The following is a 22,605-nucleotide window of genomic DNA, read 5'->3' on the forward strand; positions in this document are numbered from 1 at the left end:
AAAGGAAGAGACTAAAGAGTTTCCCCAAACCTTACCAAATGAGCTGGCATCAGAGCTGCCCACATCAGAAACACAAAGAATCCAGTCCCTGGGCCCCAGGGCACAAGCTTCTAGAACTTTGGCCATTATGTGAGTGATTCATTTTGGTGAATCAGGCCCTTTCTATGATTTCAATTAATGACAACAAGCCCCAGGAGAAACAACAGCATTGTTCAGAGCAGTTAGTCTCTCATCTGGGTGCACAATAGTATGAGAGAAAACATATGTGAATATTCCTCATTAATAGCAAAATCATGCCCTTGTCCTTATCAAGTGCTGCCAAATTATTCACACAAAGTTGAAATGAGTCACAGATAACATTCTGTGGGTTTCTTTTCTGCCTTTTTCTCTTCCTGTTTAGAGAGTGAAGATGGGCTTAGAAATCTAATTACTCTGTATTGACCAAAGTGAGATGAGAGAGGTAATCCAGAGCAAGGACTTTTTTCTACAAAATCACTCCCAGGTAGGCAATGGGGCTCTAACTCCTGCTGGAGGATGGGTCCTGCCCTGGGGTATGAGGGGTTTCATGTCTCTTTCTTTTTTCTTTGCTGAGGAAGATTCATCCTGAGCTAACATCTGTGCCAATCTTCCTCTACTTTACATGTGGGACACTGCCGCAGAATGGCTGGTGTGTGGAGTAGGTCCATGCCTGGGATCCAAACTTTGGCCACCAAAGTGGAATGTGTGGAACTTTAACCACTTGGCCACAGGGCCAGGCCCCTTATGTCTATTTTTAAGAATCTTCACTCCTCAGAAAAAGGCACAGAAACTTATATCTGAGAATTCTTCATGTGAGAATACCAAACAGTAAACACCAAGCTTTGGCTAGTAGATGCTACTGTTTATCAATCGATCTATCTTTAGCTCTATCTATCTATCAATCATCTACCTATGTATCCATGTGTCTATCTATCCATCTAGATCCATCTAAGAACAATTAAATACTTTTTTTTCCTATTAGAGTCTCTGCAGTATTTTGTTTTACTTTCGCTTTTATCTAGGATCTCATTTTTAGTTAGAAGACCTGCATCTAAACCTGTTTCACTTCTAGTTTAATTGTCTACTCACTGATACTATGGAATGTATCATACTATGATATACTATGACATACTATGATACTTTTGGATACTATTCAAAAAATGGTCCTTACTAGACTCTATTCTCCACTCTTTCCACTGTTTAGAAGTTGAGGGCAAATAGATATGGTGTTCATTGATTTGATTGATTACTTATTTTGAAAAATATTTTGGGCACATACTATGTGTCAGACATCATACTAGGATCTGGGGAAGAGAAATGAACAAGAGAGACAGTCCCTACTTTCAATGAGCTTTGAGTCTAGATATAATCACATATTCTATTAATCCACATTTATTAAGTATATATAGCTTTAATCCCTTTAGAGTTTTGAAGCAAGAACATTTTGCTCCAAAAGTACTTGAAGCCTTCAAGGTACAAGACATACAGATGGAATTAATTGCAATAGCTGCATCAGGAGTTGAGTAATGGTGCCTATTGAGAAGATCAGTTACAGCAGGAGACTATGTCATTCAAAGGGAGGGTGATGAGGATAAAGAACAACACCCAATAATCGGAAATTCACTTGCATTCATCTTTTGAATGCATAAGACAAAGGCAGCAGCTTGTTCTCATTAGAGACATATGCCTTGATTCACTGATTCTTTTGATTAGGCTATATGTGTTCATTCTGGAAGTCCATATTGAGTACCCAGGAAATCTGTATAAAATTCAGAAGATGAAATTTAATTTAATTTTTTGAAGGAGCACAGTCGTAGAACTCTGTCACTTTCTCATCGCATGAGTTAATTATAGGGCTACATGTTAGACCCACAGTCTTGGTGCCAGGCCCTTTGTCCTTCCTAAGTGAAAATTCTTTGCTCGTAGCTCATAGGGCAGGTCTAGGAGTATCGTATGACCCCCAAAGGCTTCCCTAACCAAATCCACAGACAGGTCAATGGCCTATTATGTGGCCTGGTGCAAAAAGACGTATAGGCCAATCAGGCTTTTTCTTGTTTGGACCAAATTAGGAATTGCAGAGGGAATTGGGAGGCATATCAGAGGACGTATAGAGAGAATTAAGATGTGTGGTTGAGGTCATAAGTAGCATCAAGCTGGAGTTAGAGGAAAGCAGAAAGTATTAAAAGAGAACTACGTAAGAAAAAGTATGAAGGTAAAAAGAAAGAACCAAAAAACTGATAATGAAGAGAAGAGAGCAAGGAGAGATGTTAGTGACATATCACTCCAGGGTAGCCATAAAGTGTAGAAACAGATAATATTATTTCATCGTGCATTGTAACACAATACCAGTAAACCATTTATTATGTGTTTGGCCGTATTTACAGACTTGTGTCTAGGTTTTCAGTGGAGATTCTGTAGCCTGGCTCTACTGTGGATCCCACTCTAGTTATTCGACTTTTCCTGGATTCCTTTGCAATTGTATTCATACAGTACACCTCCTCGCCACCCCAATGTTACTTGATTACTTGGGATCACTAGATGAGTCTCCTTTTCCTTGCAACTGGAAGATACTGACTGATCCAGACTGAGGGTGGAGCACATTTTTTAACATGGGTTTATATACTTTGAGTTTTCTTTGTTCTTACCCTTCTAGTGATCTGTGAAATATTTTGGCTTCTGGAATTTGCAAAACTTAGGTTTTCTTAATGCTGTGCATCGATTAGTGCTTTTTTCCCATGTAAATATTTCTACCACTTTATAAACTGCAGTGTTTGATTTAAACCATTGATTTGTATATGCAGCACAGAAAATAAACCATCCAGTTTACTTCTATCTAATAATAACTCTAATATCATGCTTGCCAAAACCTCCATTAAAGGCATATGCTTTGACTCATTGATTCCAATAATAGGGAAAATCACTATTTCCCAGCAGCTGGAGATTCAATGTTGCTTTTGAGGAGGAAATAAAAGGATCCCAGCAAAATGTTTATATAGCTTGAGAACTCTAGGAGGCCCTCAGTAGCAGGCAGGCTTCTAGGATCCCCGGTAGAACAGGAATCAGGAGCTCTAAAGGGGGTGTAAGTTGGCTTATAGTGAGAACATGGTACAGATGGATGCAATCAGTAACGTAAAATAAAAGTCAAACTAAGTAACAAAGTTGGGGAGCAGGGGCATGAAGAAGAGAAGCAAAAGCAAAACAAATCTCAGATTAAGAATAGTATAAATAATTAACTCTAAACTTTATACTCAGATTTTCTGTAGCCCAGGCAAGAGGAAAACAGCAAATGGTGTAGTTCTCATTGTCTGACAATAGGATAGACCATCTATTAGCTGATGAAAAGAAACAACGTTTTCCTGTCCCTTCGATATGAGGTGAATGTATCGTGATGTCCTTATACAGACAGCACTGAACAAAACCATGAATCTAAAGCTGCAGGCCGGACATCAAGTCTGTAAAGATATTAAAACACAAAATTATGCACCAAAGAGCTTTTTTTGTTTTTTTTTTTTTACTAAAAATTCATATGGATTCCACATCCAGTGTTTTTTTTTACATTGGCTTTGGCGAAGAAAGTCAAACTCTTTACTAAACGGTAATTCTGTAAAGACAAATTTATGGAGATAGGGTAGAGAAGGGGTGATATGTTCAAGATGCATTACTCTTATGTGGTTCCTTTGGGTACAGGATGAGACTTATTTTCCTCTAATATAAATGAATAAGAATAAAAGGCTCAGTTGAAATATAGAGGACTAAAAAAGTGTTCTAGGCTTCTGACTGAGAGATCAACAGGATTTGGTGGGTATGCATAATAAAGGAGAGTATGAAATTAAAGATTCAAGGATCTTGTGAAACACATTGCCCTCTTCTGGCCCCCTTTCGACCTGTTTTCTTTCTTCTTCTTCTCCTCCCTATCAAAGCTCTGTCTCATTGGGGCTAGTTTTATCAGGTGCTTGTCAATTACAAAATTAATAACAAATTGGGAATAATCATCATCTTTTCCAAAACCTGCTTGTCTTCCTGTATTCCCTCCCTCAAGTCAGAAATGTCTCATTTTTCCTTTCTCTTTCTAATCACACACAGACCATCAGATATCAACTCCTTCATTCTGCCGCATTAATAATTTTCAAGTCTGTCTCCTCATTCTCTCTCTTTGCCACTGTACTAGTTCATGACTTTATTATTTCTCAGCTGGATTATTGCAAGTCTTCTAAATTGCCTCCAGTTAAATTTCCATGTGGTTCTAGAGTGATCTTTCTAAAATGCCAATTTCGTCCTAGGCTTATAACCCTTCAACGCTTCTCTCAAGTCTTAAACATGAAGCATGGCAGATAATGCCTTAAATGACTTAGGCCTTGACTATACCCCCAGATATATTTTGACATTCTCATATAAACTTCTGTTATCTATTCCTACTAAACCATCTGCAGCTCCCTTGAAAATGTCATAATGTGATTTGCCTCCTTGCCCTTTCGCTTATCTCTAACTTCAGCTGGAACAGTTTTCTCCATTGTCATCTAGTTTTGCCTACTCATCCTTATGTTTCACAACTAAGCTCAGGCAATACATTCTTACACTCCCCATGTTGGATTAGTCTCCCCAGCCTGGGATTTTGGGAGCCAACCACTGTATGCATGGTGTAGACTATTCTAGTGGAGTGAAGAGAATAGAGTGTCATTGGGTCTAGAGAACCCTCTTAAGCCTTTTTCAGTCGCTGCCTGTCATGGGCACTGTCCTGAGAGCTAGGTACCATCACAGGGTAGGAATGGGCTTCTTGTGTTGAAAAACAGTTGCTTCTCAACATCTATGCACGTCCTAGAGGAAGACCAGGGGATTATTAACGAGCTCCTCAAAGACCACACAAGCTGCCTGGCTGAGGATTGTCCAGCACCTTCAACTGGACAAACCCAATCTTGACAAGGTCATGTAATAAAATGCATCAAGCAGGAGAGGCCGAATGGCTATGTGGTCTCCTAGACACTAGGTGACCCCGAGTGGGCCTGGCACTAAGGGTACACCTGTGAAGGAGCCAGGCCTACTCAGGAACTTGGTCTCCTAATTCAAACAGAACACAGTTACAGGGGTTGTCAGCCTGCCAGTGGGTGTGTCCAATGGGGGAGAAAACACAGGCATGCTCTATGCATTCCCGCCCTGTGGCTGCTCATAGCAGTACCTCCAGTCAGCACTAGGGACACTGGGCAAGAAGGACATATAGTGATAGCTACAGTCAGAGACACTGCTTCACCCAAAACTCTTTTCTAACTCCATGTTTTTTTGTGTCACAAAAGCATTTATTTAAAAATCTCATCCCCTCCTTACCCTACACCTCAGTTTTAATTCTCTGCTGGTATTTTTTAGTTAATTTTATTTTTTTATTTTATTTTATTATTTTAGAGGTCCTGTCCACCACTCAAACTAAGTTTTTAGGTTTTGCTTTGCTTTTATAATCATGAGAAGGGACTCCTGTTATGTTGATTTCTAGTGCACAAGACACTATCTACTGTATTCTGAATATTTTAAATTTTTGATTGTGTGGAAAGTTGTCAGTAGAGCATTTGTCAAAGGATGGATTTTAAAAATTCCCACAGGGTCATGATAGTGGGATGAGATGATCCCATAGCCAGAGCTGGGGGGAACCTGCTGGGTCTCAGGGCCATGAGGAAGAGATCTTTACAGGTCTGAAAAGCTTAAAGCTGAGTTAGAAAGAGGACAAATTGCAGATGCTCCTTGGGAGTAATTTTCCTAGGCAAAAAGTAGACCACGAAAAGCCAGGTGCTGACTTTCACACTACCTATGGACTAGGAGAACAAGGGACATCGTGCTGGGTACTAACGGGAGCCAGAACGTCCCTGAGGACTCACACCAGGAGGAAATTTCTTATGCCAACATCAACTCACCATTTTTGGGAAAGATGTGTAAATTATTTGATTTAATTAAGTGTTAAATTAAATCAGACATTTTGTATCTTTTGTTCTGCTAACCAAGGTCTGGGACTCAAGAGAAAGACATTATTTAGGAAAAAATCAAGAAATTAAATTTTTCTATGTAAACCTTAGTTGTGGAATGACTTAAATTTTGTGACCTTGCAACATGCCCAGTAAGGAAAAAGAAATTATTTTAAAAAACACACTTTAATTATAGGAGATATTTACCAGAATGTGTGCAGAAAAGTTCCATAAACTAGGCTGCCATGTTACAGGCAAACTTTCAACTATTTTTTCTTCCCAGGGCCTTGTACTCATTGTTCTTCCCTCACTGTTGTGTGCTGTTGTATTTGTGATGATTATTATTAGATTTTGCTTCTTCAATGAAGATATCAGAGAGCCTAAGTCATTTCTGGAAGCCAGGTTTTTCCCTTTGTCCTCCTGCTTTCCATCCTACTGGTCCTTGCCAGAAGTATCTGGTTGCCTGGTGTAAGAAAACATCATAATTATCTCATTAATACTCGGTCCTGGCCTCCCTGCTAATCAGGTTAGTATTGCAGAGAATTCCAAAGAGAACAGAAATCTCCTAAGAAGGAATAAATTGATCTTTGGACTAGAGTTCCAGGAAACTGCCCACGGAGAAAAGTTTGCCTGCTGGGAAATAAGAGATCATGTAAAATGTGGATTGATATGGAGAGCGTAGCTCCATGAATTTAACTAGTGTAGACTCCAGGCTTTTAGAAGGCAGAGACCATGCTCTTAGCTCTGCTGTCAGCACCTTGTCTGTAGCAGGCTCTTAGATTTGCTGATTGCGTCAAAGATAAGCAAATTCTGAAATGAATTTTTTTTTCCATTCTCTGTCCTTTCTGAATTTACTTACTGCTTCCCAGAACGTGTTTGCTGAGTGGAAAGCGATCTGTACTGGATATGCCCAAATGGGCTGTTGTAACTCTGGAGATAAATTCGTGGTCTACTATCTATCATTCAGAAGATATTATTATTATTATTTAAAGTTTTTGGCCATGGTATAATAGACATGTTTGCCGAATGCTGAAGTATGGTATCTGACACTTATCAACCACTCTGTGTTAAATATGTCACTATAATGGATAGGACTGATTCAGGTAATAAAGCTCTCTGTGATTGAGGTAAATGAGAACCCAGAGAAATAATAGTTGCTACTTCCAAATTACAGCCAGTATTTCTGTTCGCTATGACTTCAAAATGCATTCTAAAACAACTGTGACTCTTGCAATAACTCCAAGCCAACTCAAAAAGGAGATTCTTTTCCACTGGGCATAATGTTATTAGACAGATAGGGTTGTGTAGATATTCATATCAATGACAAATTCTCTAAATTAGTACAGTGAATATTAACAGAACACAATCTTTGTGTTCTATCCCATGCAAAATGTATTTGTTGATGTTTCACTAAGAGAAACTGGAAGTTCTCATGAATGGATGCAAACCTATCTCATTGTTTACACCCACCCCCCACCAAAGTGCCAGTACATAGCTGTATATCCTAGTTGTAGGCCATTCTAGTTCTCCTATGTGGGATGCTGCCACAGCATGGCTTGACAAGCGGTGCATAGGTCCATGCCCAGGATCTGAACCGGCGAACCCCTGGCTGCTGAAGCGGCGTGTGTGAACTTAATCACTCAGCCACAGGGCCGGCCCTCATTGCTTAAATTCTTTCTGAAATTTGCCGACATAAGTTACAAATTCCAGAAACAGCTAGTCAAGAAAACAGTCTGTAAAAGTTTTGTCTAACAACTCTAGATTTTGAATCTGAATAATATATATCCATAGTTCTCTGAATTATTCATGGAGAATATGTGGCTGGGAACACTTTGGAACACTGATCAGCACTTTCAATCTGGTAGGATAATTAGAACCACTCTGGTTTTGCTGTTGTCATGTCCACTACTTGTAAAGTTATAAGAGCTGTTATTTACTTACAGAAAATGCAATAACATAACCCAAGTGTCATTTCTTTATCTGATGAAAAAATGCATCTAATTCTGAGACTTGATTATTTTGTTTACCAACTGGAAGCAAGCAATGTGAAGAAGCATGGGTTTTTTTGTGTTCTCGATTGCCAGATCGTCCCCAATATGCTGTGGTTACAAAGGGCGTGGCCACTTGATAAGAGTAGCAGTCCTTGGAGATGAATTTCTTGGGAAATCTCTTTGAACAGTCATTTATTTTCCTGAGGAAAAAGAAGACAAAACTATAAGCAGAATGTGCAATTTCTGGTTTTCCATTGAATCTGGAAATGTCAGAGCTAATGGAGAGTAGTTAGGAATGAAAATACAATGCATTGAATTGGATATAAAACATGCAGCAGGTTGCTTTTTTTGCTGTTATTCTAATCATAAGAAAATGGCATGCACTCAGTCATTTTATTTCTGCAGCAGATTCTTTGATACACAAAGGACCCTGGGGTTGATGTAGGGCTGTACATTGCTTGCTGGAAAATTCTTTAAGCCATTTTCATCTTCCATCAATGTGTTGTTTCATCATAGTCTTTTTTAGATCAACTAAGGACCAAGGAAGCTGTTCTCTGATATAATAATGAGGGAAGAACATTGACTTCCTTGCTTTCCAGTTGGTAAGAACTTTGCTAAGCCAAAGTAGATAATTTCTAGAGAACTCAATAAGGACTTTGACTTTTCATCATGACATTTTAAGGTCTAGCATCTAAAGAATAAATTTATTATAAAGTCATCAATGAATAGGAAAGAATCAGATCTCTTGTCTTCTTTTATGCCAAACTTTCCTGTCCTGCTTCCTATTCTCTTATCAGTCTTTCGTAAGTCTTTTTCCTTTCCCTCTGAATCTTTTGGTGTTCACTCCAGTTCTCTCTTTTGGCCTTTTTTTCCACCCTGTATTTTCTTTCTCGGCAATCTCACCACTTTCACCATTTCAACCATCCTGAACAATTTGAAAACTACAACCAGTCCCAACATTTCCTTGTAGTCCAGACTTCCAAAATGTTAACAACAACAATGGCAATATTCACTGTGTCCTTAGTATGTGCAAGGTACTGGGTTACCAAGTATACATGCAGGATTTCATTTAACTCTTAGAACCACCACCAATGAGGCAGATGCTATTATCATCTCCATTTTATAAGGAGGAAACTGAAGTTCAGTGATATCAAGCAGTTTGTCTAGGGTTACAGTGATAGAAAATGTCTAAACTCAGCTTTAAACCCTGATAGTTTGACCCTAAAAGGAGGGTTTTTCAACCATGGAGATCTGCCTCTGAACCACATGCTAAACATCTTCCTCTGAATCTCCTACAGGCCTCTTAAAGCCAATAAACATATCTGCTTCCCCTTTGGCAATTAATTCATGCATTCAACCAAGATAAAATTTGTCAAGCATCACTGAGGACCAGACCTCGGCCTATGCACTAAGGATAAAATGTTGAACAAAACAATAGTGGTCCCTGCATTTATAGAGTTTATTATTTAGAGACGGGAGACTCATTAATCACATTATTATGCAAATAGGAAATTAATTTCACATTGGAATAAGTGCTAAGAGGGGCAAGTACAATATGCTGTGAGAGCATCTAACAAGAGAGCAGCCTTCTCTGAAAGGAGGAGGAGGGAGAGGGAGAAAGACTTCCATGACAGATTGCTAATTAAGCTGAGATTAAAAAGATGAGTAGTAGTTAACTAGGCAGAGGATGACTTCCGGGCGGAAATTATAACATCTGCAAAGGCCTTGGGGGGGTGGGTAGCATAGCGCATTAGAGGGAGACTTGCATATTAGAGAGACTAGAAAGAAGATAGATATATCTAGGGGAGTGGTAAAAGTTTTCAGTATAGACTAGGCAAGCAAGGACAAGACCAAGTAGGCCCTTCTAAGATGTATCAAGTATTTTCATCTTTTCCTACAACCAATTAGAGAAAATCCATTATGGGAGGCTTAATACTTATAGTGAAAGAATAAAATTTATGCTTTGAAAACATCACTCTGACTGTTATTGGGAGACTGAATTGGAGGGGAAGAGTAGATTCAGGGAAACTAACATGGAGGATATTTCAGTGGTCTAGGTGAGAAAAGATGATATCTCTCATTACTCTTTAGAGAAGGGTGGTAGCCTTGGAGATAGAAATGAAAAACACTCGAATCTACTTTACCATTGGAATCAGAAATCTTGGGGTCGTGTCAACTTCATTCTTTCTCCTACTCCTCTTATCCAGTTATTCTTCTGTTGATTTCACCTCAACGTCTTTTGTATGTTTTCCCATATCTCTATTTGTTTTTGACATTTGTCAAAGACATTTGTCTTTGAGCATGTCCATCCCTCTCCCTGCATTTCTCTCCTCCTTCTTAATACCATTATAGCTATTTCCCATCCGCAAACCCTGCCCAGGCTGGTCCCCACTGCCAGCACATCTGTATAATCCCCCGGCTCTCCATGGCATACCTTCATGCCAGCAGTCTCTTGAGAAGTGCCCTTGCTTTGATCTATTTTCTGTCTACATTACTTGACTATAGACCAGAAAAGGAAGAGACGACTGTAGCATTACCTCTTCATGCTTCAGGCCTATGATGGAAGTGATGGTGCTACTGACTAAAAGAGGGATGATCAGATTTCTGAGGAACTTGATAAGTTCAGTTTTCAAGTATGCTGAATCTGAAGTGTTTATAGATTATATAGCAGACAATTGAAAATATGGGTTTAGTGCTTATAGAAAAGTCTAGGCTAGTGATATTATTTAGCAAAAAAAGTGGCTATTGAAGCCATGAGTTTATCCAAGAAAAGTACAGATGGAGGAGAGGGCTGAGGATGGAGCTCAGTGGAAAACTCTCTTTTGAAAGGGGAGTGGGAGAAGAGAACCCTGGAAGGATACTGAGGAAAAGTTGCTGGAAAGGTAAGAGAAAATCAGGGGAGGATAGCATGGAAGAAGCCATGGAAGGGGAGAATTTCAAGAAAAATAAACTGATTACTATGTGGGTAATGTCAGTCTTGTTGTCTGCTCAGCAAAGCTATCTCTATTTGAGACTCACCCCACCACTATCCCAGGTAGTTCTAGTGGTACCGTCAGTTTCAGTGTTCTGCTTGCATTCTGACACAGGGTAGACATGAAACTCAGATCTGACAAATCATAGCATAGGATTTCCCTCTTTAAAAGGATTGGTCCAAATTAGTAGGAATGTGATGGAAGCAGAGCCTGCATTTTTCCAAGTGAGAGTGGTTTTCCAAATTGTGTTGATAGTTTTTTTTTTTAAGCCACAAAAGGCAACTATGGGTGCATAAACCAGCTGTTAAGTCTATAAGTGGGTTATACAATCCAGTTCCTAGAATCTACCATTTGGAAATTACCCTTATTTTCCTGGTTAGAGCTTACAATGAAACTGCTGTGTTAGTTAAAGCATTTTTAAGATATTCTTAAATATAAAGTACATGATTAATATTAACTTAGGTGACTCTATTGTCTTGGACACCATTTGCAAGAGATGTATTACGGTAATCTTAACACTTTGAGACGAAACTATTGTAATAAGAAAAAGAAAAGACGGTTCATTAAAAAAACACTTTTTTCAATAAGTAGAAGATAAAAACAAGGATAAACAAACACATAGCAACAGAGATTGGATTAGTGGTTACCAGAGGGGAAGGGCAGAGGGAGAAGGGTGAAAGGGGTGATTAGGCACACGTGTGTGGTGATGGGTTGTAATGTGTCTTTGGGTGGTGAACATGATGTGATCTACACAGAATTCAAAATATATTATGATGTACACCTGAAAGTTATATAATGTTATAATCTAATGTTACAGCAACAAAAAAAATTAAAAACCCACTTTTTGCAGATCTAATGAAAACCTAGGGTTGGTCATCATGCAAAATTATGATATTCAATCACAGGACTGTCTCTCAGTTTCAGACTCTCATTAGCCATCTTCTGTAATGAAAGAAAATGTCTTTAATCTTGATGGATGATCAGAAGGATGATGTCAGCTCATATCCTGACTATTTCACACATGGGACTTTCATAATTCGTCTCTCAAAGAGGAAATCTTGCAGTCACTCTTAATGAATCTTTTTTTTAATTGAAGTATAATTGACATATAGCATTATATTAGTTTCAAGTGTACAACGTGAAGATTTGATATTTGTATATATTGTGAAATGATCACCACAATAAGTGTAGTTAACATCAGTCACCACACGTATTTACAGAAGTTTGTTGTGTATGTGTTATTGAATCTTAATCTGCTTCCTCTCAACTACTTACTAATCAGAAATGTGAAGAGGATCATAAAGTTTTAGATTAGAAGGACTGTTGAAGATTATATAATATTCTAATCCTCTCCTTATACAGATGAAGAAAATGAGGCTGAATTGTCCAAGGTCACTGGGTTGGAGGCATATCAGGAACTTTTCCAATTCTTAGCCCAGAAACACTGTCACCTTCACATGCTGGTCTAGAATTATCCCTTCTTAAACATTAAAGGGAGCAAAACCAGCCCCTGACTTAAAATGGCTAGAATGGCTTTATTATTAAATGTGCCAAGCTATAAGGTTAAGTGGGGGATCATATAAATAATATGATTAATACTTCGTGACCATGTGCTTTGTCTCTTCATAGTTGGGATGTGAATATAGTTCACAGCAGCTAAGGAGACCCTGTTCATTATAAATGCTATGTAACAGCTGCACAGTATCACTCTGGCTTTTGAAAGTTTGTGAAGTAAAGCGAACTACCAAAATAGCATTAACTTTATTTGGTTTATGAGAATTATTTTTGACTAATTGTATATCTTGACCAAGATTAATAACATTTCATAGTTTAGATTTCTGATCTGAGTCTGCTATTTTTATAACCACTGTTACGAGCGGTGGTGCCCTGTCTTCTTTGTGGCTCATTATGAAGAACTGTCTGATATGTCCAGTTGAATTCACTGTACTCCTGCAGTCTTCCTGAAGGATGCCCCAGGAACCCTGAAGAATGAATCAAAACATGCTTTCAGATGCCTGTCGGTTGACTCCAGCTGAATAGACTTCATGGAATAGTCCACAAGATAGGTACTTCAGGAGCTTTAGCACATTCCATTCTATTGTGCAGTTACCGTGGCTGGAGCTGGCAGCCATCCCACAATACCATGACTTGATGAGATTGAAAGGGCTTATCATGTACCAAATTTAAGCACTGCCAAATTGTAGTGGACGCTGTCACGCACAGCCCCAATCCCCTTTAATGAAGGGCTTGTTGGGAGTGCTGTCAGCAGACATCCTTCAGTTGTCAGCCCCTTCAGTGATTACCTTGGCAATAGACAGCCATCTCGCCCAGGGTCATACCCTTCCCCAGATGACCCATGTCCAATGATTGATGGAGTGTAAATTCTGATTATCTGGGCCAACTCTAAAGGTCCATTCCAGCTCCAGAGTTCCCCATGGCATTGGCCAAGGCTCTTTTCAGGTGGTCACTGTAGCTTGACTTTCCTTTATGCCCATTTCTGCTTCTACTCCCTTCCTTCCCCAAATATTGATCCCAAGGACACTCGTATATAAACATCTTGTATGCAAAACTTTATCTCCAATTCTGCTTCCCAGGAAACTCAACCTGGGACATAAATATTTACCTTTTTCCTATTAGCTGAAATGTATTATCATCTATTTGCATGTTGGCAATGCTATACATAGAAAAATATGTTTACAGAAGTCAACTTGTTTTTCAGGAGGATGGAAAATAGTGCAGAAGCAAGACGGATGGAGAAAACAGGAGCCATGGCTCCTTATACACTAGGTGGAGCAAGCGGGAGTCTTGGCCAGGCTGTAGGTGGTTACAGCCTCGCTTGAGGGGCAAGCAACTCCAAATAGGTATGAATGGAAGTAATTTTTGCAATATTGTTCCAGTTCATTATTGGGGAAGTTAGGTCGCTGCAGGTGGTACCAGTGGGAAAGAGATCTGCTGGTCAGGTGCTACCCAGTATTGCCACTTGGATGCTCTGATTAGTGGTTCTAGATGTAGGGTTAATATGTACACTTCCTAAGCTTCAAGTTCACTTATCCATTTATTGTTCTTAGTAAATGGGAATATTTGTCTTGACTACTTTCGTTACTAGGTGTTCAGGAATGGCTAGAGATGAGGAGGAGGTAGAAGTTTCCAAAGGATACCAGATACGTTGGGCAGTCCTTTCACTTGGCACTAGACCCCCATTAGTGCATTGCTCACTATGGGTAGGGAATAAAAGTTTGATGAATTAAAGTTTTTCGTGAACTATTTTGGATCTGAGAAGGGACTGAATCTAACCCAAACCCTCAACTAATCAACATAGTTTTTCAGGTATGTTACTTTTAAAAAGAAGTAGGAAATAGTCACAAAATAAGCTTTTAAGAAACTTGTTCAATAAAAAAATGCAAATTTCTCACTTTATCTTGGAGCCAGTCTACATTCACTGCAATGTCTTCGAAGAATTTGCATCTGCATGGTCAATGCTGTAAAATACATTGAGTTTACAGTCACGCCCTGACTCCTGGGAGATAAAATCTCTGTATTTAAAATGACAGCCCTGACTCAGGTAAGAACTTCAAACAGTAAAAATTAATTCAGTTAGGTTTGCAAGAGAGAGATCAACTTACTAGAAACATGAATGGATAACACAAAATCATTTCTGATTTATTCTCCTGTTTACTAGAAAATTCAGTTAACAAGAAAAGCCGGCACCCTGTGGGGTCTTGTTAAAGTTTCATTAGCTGGATCTAACAGAGAAGTGAAAGGAGTCTTTGAAAGAACTTTTTCCTTGAGGCAACTTTGCATGTAACAGAAAGTGCTGAAGAAATACCCTTCTTAAGGGAAAAAAAATCTTTCTTCTTTGGATTAATGACCTAAGGACAGGTTGGAAATAAAAATGGTAAAATATCACCCAGAAACAGAGAAAGCAGGACAAGGAAACATAGACAATTGCTTTATTTATGAAATGAATTTTTGAAAATCATTGAGTAGAGCATGAAGAAAGGCATTCGGTTTTGGAACTAAACAGTTTAACATTCAGTGTTGGGAATTATGTATGTACACATCGCATTTCTTAGAGAAATCTCAAGCATATTTTCATTAAGCTTACTTATATGGAATAGATAATATAAATAGCAATAATAACCACAATAATTTATTCAGCGCGTATTTTGATTTTTATGATTTTGCTTTGATTTTTTATAATTTTATGATTTCTTAAAATACATGTGTAGGTATTATTTAATTCTGTAGTTTCTCATAGTTTTAGAATTATTCTTCTTGTTTTACACATGAGAAAAGTAGAAGACCAAAAAGTCAAGGTCACATTTTTCAATTGGTAAAGGAGTTGTGGGAGGTAAACCTCCTTCTGACCTCAAGCCTTTTCCAGGCACGCCACACTTACAAGCGTTAATTCTTCTGGTAATTTTCAGCAAACTTACAGAGCAGACAGCCAAGGCACATTGCTGTGGCTGTTCTTTCCCTTCTACACATGTGGGATCGAAGAAGATCAATTCCTGGAATTGCTTCAGCTCAGAAAGCAGGTCAGCAAAACAGCTGGAATTGGAACAAATGTCCTAGCCTTCTCACTTTTTCCTTTCAGAAGGAAGTAGATTTCCTATGCGTTTTCAGAGCTCGGCCAGATTGGGACTGCCAGAGGGTGGTAGTCACTCTGCCTCTCCCAGGTGTGAAATATATCCACAGCTACTAGATGTTAATGTTCTTTCTGACAATTTCCTTCATGCTCTGTAATTTCAGCCCCCAGCAGTTCACATCTTGTTTTACTTTCTTGAATTTATCTTAACACAGTCATGCCAATTAAGCTCTTAAATAACAGGAAACTCAAGGAAATAGCAATAAAGATTAAAGATATTTCCCAGAATCTCATGCGCCAGTGAGCAAGAGGCTTGAAGTCCTTTAGTTATGGTGTCTAGGAAAAGACACCATAAAGTCTAGGAAATAATTTTCCAGCTTCCACATTTATGAGAATCGTTTACCGTGACTTTTTTAGCGGCGTCTTTACCATCATTCTTCTCCTCCGACACAAAATGGGTCACTCTGTATGCCAGACGTTGTGCTGGAACATTCTGCTAGGCAATGTATTTTGATTAGCAGCAAAGTTCTGTGAATAGCTTATCTGAATTTCTACTGCAGCTTTTGAAGTATGTTTTGCAGATATGTAGATTTGTTACATGAGTATCTTCAAATGTTAGTACACTGACACCTGACACCTAATTAATCCAAACCTACATGGATAATTCCCAATCAAACCAGCTCTTATGAACCTGGTAATTATAGCACTGTTTTCCTAGTTGGGGGGCTAAAAACTTATCATCTTTTCATTCTCTTCATCTCTCTTCCTCTTTAGGTAATTAGATACTGTGTTTTGTTGTTTCTGCCTTCTCAATATTTCTCCAATGCTATGTTTCCCAAATTTGGTGTATGAAATACTAGTATACCATTAGATGTTTACAGGCTTTCTGTGGGATCGAATGAGTTTGGAAAATGGTGTATTAAAGAAAATTAAACACATTTCTTTATGGCAAGACTTCTCAGGTCTTTAATATATTTGTGTGCATTCAAATGTTCAAGAGAGGAATGTAATATATGACATTTCTAATGTTTATTTGATCAAAAACAATCCCCTCAATTTCCCAATTACATAAATACTAATAAGAACATTGATACTAATGGATATTCAAAGATGTTCATTAGTAAATACTGGTATTCTAGTCTGGGAAATACTGCTGGAATCTAGTCTCTTGATTTCCTTGACAATTTTCTATCCAGACCCAGTCATCTTGCTCAAGATTCCTATCGTGGATGTTTCACAGCTGTCTTTCTCTCCAATCTCTCATCTCTAAATTTAGCTTTTTCACTACTGTCACCGGTATCTTTCCAATGCATAGATAAGATGTTACTTTCCTCCTGAAAATCATTTAATTTTCCTTAGTATCGCTAGAATAAATTACCTATATAATAAACTCTTTGGTATGGTATTCTAAGTCACTGATGATGAAGCCATAACATTTTTTCTATCTAGTCTCTCCACAAATCTAGAATATTCTTTGCTAATGACAATCCATTAACCTGGAGCAAAATTCTATTCATTTTTAAGATCCGTCTCAAGCATTTGTAACCCAAGTATTACCTGGGGCTAACCTGTCCCAATGTAACTTGCCTTCTTCACCTCTAAGCATAGAAGATGGCATTAATTTCAAAACTTTTGCCTCACTAGGTACATGTTACAAAAGAATATCAAAATCAAGTACAAGAAAATAAAAATCACACCTAATCCTACCACTTCAGAATGACTGTAGTTAAAACCTGCCATATATCTTTATACTAATATATATCAATGTCTATCTGTATCTATTTATATTCATCTATACACACTCACACAACTTGTACAACACACCCACACACCACATGTCACGTGCAACACACACAACACACACCACCCCCCACGGAGCTCATGCTATACTATGTGGTCAGTTAATGAATGTTTACTGTGTCAAAAATAGAATCCTAAAGGGAGATTGGAACATTGTGCGGAATTTAACAATATACATTTAAAAATTGATAAATATAAATGTCTGCAAGTGAGTTAAAAATGCACGAAAGAGAGAGTGGCTTTGTAACAATATGTGTAGAAAAGACAAAGGTTTTGGTTCATAGGAAGCAGCACATATTCAAAAGTATAAAAGTCATAAGTCACTCTTAAAAAGTTAACAGGATTTTAGCATTACTGGAAATATAATATCTGATAAAAGAGAAATTTCTGTCTCACTCTAGTCTGCTTTGTCAAGACGCGCATACAATAACGTGTTTAATTCTGGACCCCGACACTTCAAGAGATACGAACCAAACTGGAAAGTGATTAGATTGTGAAGGAAAAAATAGATGAAGGAGGTACTCAGGGGAGAGAAGACTCAGGGGGACATGAAAACTACCTTCTAATTTCAGAGGGAATATCACCGAAAAGAGACATTACGCTTGCCTGAGTATTCTCAAGATACAGAAATTGAATATGTGTGAAAAATGCAGGATTTCAGCTTTTTGATCTAACATGCAGAATACACCATTGAAATGTAACCACACAATCTATATTAATATGACTCTCATATTTAGCTTTATATTGAACACCAAAACCAAATGATATATTTCTTCCCCTAATATCTTAAAGATATAATATTTCAAAATATTATTTTCTGTACTTATTGATTTTTAATTAGTCTGAAAGTTACATACAGTTTTTCAAAATGATTGTACCAATTTATGCTTCCACTTGCTATGAGAGCACATTTCTGTTCCATGTCATCGCCAAACTTTTTTCTTTTTTTTTGAGATAGATTAGCCCTGAGCTAACTACTGCCAACCCTCCTCTTTTTGCTGAGGAAGACTGGCCCTGAGCTAACATCCATGCCCATCTTCCTCTACTTTATACATGGGACTCCTACAGCAGCATGGGTTTTGTCCAAGTGGTGCCGTGTCCACACCCAGGATCTGAACCGGTGAACCCCAGGCCGCCCAGAAGCGGAACATGCGAACTTAATCACTTCGCCACCAGGACAGCCCAGCCCAGCCAAAATTTAATATTGATAGTCTTTTTGCTTTTAGCCATTTGGGAAGATATGCACTGGCATCTGAAAGTGTTTATAATTTGCATTTCTTTCAGTTTCTTTTCATACGTTTATTGCCTATTTGGATTTCCTCTTTTTCCAAGGGACCATTGAAATCTCTTTCCCATTTTTCTTAATGACTGTGTTTTTCTTGTTGATTAGAAATAGTTCTTTATATATTCTGGATACAAGGCCTTTGTCAGTTATTGAATTAAAATATCACTTCCACTCTGTAGCTTGTCTTTTTAGTCTCTTTATGAGGTCTTTCCAGGAACAGAACTTCTAAAATTTAGTGTAATCATATTATCAATCATCTCTTTTAAGAACAGTGCTATCTGTGTCCTATTTCAGAAATACTGTCTATCCCAAAGGCACACAGATATTTTCTTATAATAATTTTTAGAAGCTTTATTGTTTTGCCCTTCACATTTAGAACTTCCCATATTTATTCCACCTGGAACTGGTTTTTGTGTATGGCATGAGAAAGGGGTCAAAATATAAAGTTTTCCCTCTGGATATCCAATTCACCTAGCAGTTATTGAAAAGATGGCCTTTTCCCCCAATACTCTGCAAGCCATCTTTATTATAAGTCAAGCGTCAACAATCGTGTGAAGGCTATTTCTGGATGTCGTATTCTGTTCCCTAAGACTATTATCTGTCTTTGGCCATTAGCATGCAGTCTTAATCATGGTAGCTTTACATTAGATTGACATCCGGTAGAGCAGGCTGCCTACCTGTTTCCTCTTCAAGAATGACTTGGCCATTCTTAGTTATTGCATTTCCATATAAATTTTAGAATCTGTCAAATTTTACAGAAAAAAACTGTTGGGAATTTGATTAACATTGCAATGAATCTATAAATCCAATTAAAAGAATTGATATCTTTGAATTTTGAGTAATTTTATCCATGAAAATAATGAAATTCTCTGTTTATTTGATGTTGACGTCTCTTTTTATTTTACAGTTTTCTGCTTACAGATCTGGGAAAGAAGGATTTAAAGCAGCTGACCTGTGATCCATTTATTTCCCTCTGATTACTGACCTGGTCTATCTCCTTATAAACCTAGTAACTGGACCTCTAGACAAATAGAATAATGACAGTTGCTAGAAGAGTCCTTATCTATAGAATGATTTGAGCAAGATATCCCTGGTTTAGGATTGCTTATTATAAACAAACCTACAATTTATGGATTTATGAGGTATGACTCCTTGGAGAATGTCACATAAGCTATAAAACTCTCTGGGTTATAAAATGAGATGTTTCCTAACTTAAAATTTCCCCATTGTGTGAAGTGACCTACAAATCTCATTAGAGACCTCATCTATTATTCAGGACCACAGATCTCCTGTCTGATGCAGGAAAGAGGGCCTTAGGGAGCCACATAGGAGGCTTCAGTCCTTTTCCTCTTTTGCTGGTGACTTGATTGCTTGTGTGCTTGAAATTATTAGTAACACTTAATAAAGGGTCAGAGTTCTGATTTGGATGAATTGTATCTGACAAGCACATACTTTGTATTAGGTCAAGGTCTTGCACATATTTTGCTACATTTATTCCTGGGTACGTGGCATTTTCATGCAATTTTAAATGCAGTTTCTAAGTTCTTATTTTCTGTTTGTGGCTGCAGTATAGAATTATAGTTGCTTTATTTTTTAAATCAACCTTTAATGTTTTGATTACTAATTCTAATGATGTATATTTTTGGATTTTCTACACATACAACCATGTTATCTTTGGATTTTGATAGTTTTATTTCTTGTGTTTCATTATTTATGCCTTTTATTAACTTATCTTTTTGATTTTTTGCACTAATTATGAACTCTGGTATATTATTATGAACTCCTCAATTTTAGAAAAGCATTAAATAGTTCGCCATTGATTATAATGTTAGCTGTAGGTTCTTTTGCAATGCTCTGTGCTAGATTAATAAAGTTCTCTATTTCTTGTTTTCTAATAGTGCAATTTTTTTAAAAAGTCATGAATGGATGTGAAATTTTTTCAAATGTTTTTTCTGGGACAAATGAAATGATTTTTCTTCTTTATTCCATTCTTGATATTTGGGATGCTGATATGAAAATTAAATTGATTTTTTTTAACTTTTCAGTGGCCGTAAGGCTTCATCCAGGAAAGCATAGTATTACAAGAAGCAGAAGAACAGCAAAGGTCCAGAAACGTGTTTCTATTCTTGCAATTATTATTATTATTATTGCCACTGTAACTATCTTAGTAAAACAGACATTGTAAATTTTGGAGAGAGGCTGAGACAGAAGTAGAGATAACAGAATAGAGTCTTCTGATGCTCTGCTGATTCTGTGTCCACTATCAGCAGTCTCTGGGTGACCATAAAGAGCGTTTCTTGTTTTCAGTCTGAAACTTCTAAGGTACAAGTAACCCATTCGTCATGGTAATAACCTCTATTAATCTTTCATTAAATAAGTTGAGCAAGTTTTAAAATAAATTCTGTACTAAATAGTCCCTAAGGGTCAAAGCTTTCCACAGAGAAGTTAAAGACATTTTAGGAGAATGTGTGGGAGTGGGACCCACTAAATTTGTACTTATATGGCTTCATGTGGGGAGATTCTCACTGTTTGCATTAAAGGTATGGCATCTCCAGACAGAGATTACTAACTGCCCACAATTATGGATGTGGAAATGAAAGCTCAGAAAGGTTAAGTGACTGACAGCAGCCACACGTCCCATAAGTGTGGTGGGGTCATCATTGGAGCTCACAACTCTGATCCAGTGCATACTGTGCCAGAGTGTGACCAAAAATAGGAAGCCTTGAAATCCACAACAAATAGGGGATTTCCTACTAGATGTCATCAAATATAAGTCATTTAGATAAGCATAATGAAAACAAATATTCTGGAAGAAATATAGGAGAAAGGCAGGATTTCCTTAAGGGTCTGATATTCTCATTGCTTTCAGCATGGCATCCGTCAAGCTCCAACTTGTAGGATGAGGTGCTTTGTTTGGTTGTTTCCTAATGTATTTAGCCAATCACATTATCATGGTCCTGACAAGTTCCTTCAGTTTACCCCTGAATTGAGATTAAATTTTTCTCATTTTGGCTCCTTCTCTGCTTGGGGACTAAAGATACTTCCAAAGATAGAGTCTCAGGCACCAGAAAACCATTTGACACTTCCACAGAGGGCTTCCTGCATTTGAAAACATTTTTAGGCAACTTACGAGATGGGTCCTTTGCCCTTTGTCTCTGTGGTTGTGATTTCTGGTAGTTGTGACTCTGTCTACTGCGGTGTCCTATAGGGAGAGTTGGAGAGACTTCATGCCATCACTGCTCATGTCACCTGAGGGCCTGGAGCCCTGGCTGGGCCTCCTCTCTGAGAATCTGTTGCCCCAGTCAAGATTTTGGGTGTGAGGGGGAGAAGGAAGAGCTAGAACACAGCGAACTGATGTTCCCCTCTGTTACAGGCTGAACTGTATCCCCTCAAATTCATATCCTGAAGCCCCAACCCCCAGTACCTCTGAAAGTGACAGCATTTGGAGACAGGGCCTTTAAACAGGCGATTAAGTTAAAATGAGGTCATTAGTATGGGCCCTAATCCAATGTGAACTGATTTCCTTATAAGAAGAAGAAAGCTGGACACACAGAGAGACAGCAAGGGTGTGCACGCACAGAGGAAAGACTGTGTGGGGCACAGCAAGCAGGCAAGCCAAGGAGAGAGGAGATGACCGCAACCAAGGAAAGAGGCCTCAGAAGAAACCAAACCTGCCAACACCTTGATCGTGGACTTCTAGCCTCCAGAATTGTGAGAAAATAAATTTCTGTTGCTTAAGCCGCCCAGTCTGTGACATTTTGTTGTGGCAGCCCTAGCAAACCAATACACCCTCTGGTCTCATTGCTCATGTATTTTCCTCCATTACTTCATAAATGTGTCTCTCTACCCCTCCCTTATTCTAACTCCCTGCTTCCCTCCCTTCCTTCCAAAGATGTTTGGAAAGCACTTATTTTGTGCATGCCCTGTCCCAGGAATAGTGCAGTGCCTGGTCATTACCAGTGCCTGCTGCACTGCTAGAAGCTCCATTGCTGCCATGCCCCACTAT

At 38.3% G+C, this 22,605-nt stretch overlaps 1 long non-coding RNA gene across 2 annotated transcripts; it reads left to right on the forward strand.

Moving 5' to 3' along the window:
- Window positions 1-398: 398 nt before the first annotated feature.
- On the forward strand, window positions 399-22,345 carry LOC102147371 (uncharacterized). Of its 2 annotated transcripts, XR_011430124.1 has the most exons (6): window positions 399-502; window positions 12,883-12,992; window positions 13,646-13,787; window positions 14,356-14,488; window positions 15,524-15,605; window positions 19,507-22,345. It is a non-coding gene; the product is annotated as an uncharacterized lncRNA (long non-coding RNA). The 2 variants fall into 2 exon arrangements; XR_011430123.1 differs by lacking the exon at window positions 15,524-15,605.
- Window positions 22,346-22,605: the final 260 nt, after the last annotated feature.

This window comes from Equus caballus, chromosome 21 (assembly GCF_041296265.1).
Source record: "Equus caballus isolate H_3958 breed thoroughbred chromosome 21, TB-T2T, whole genome shotgun sequence".
NCBI classification, from domain to species: domain Eukaryota; kingdom Metazoa; phylum Chordata; class Mammalia; order Perissodactyla; family Equidae; genus Equus; species Equus caballus.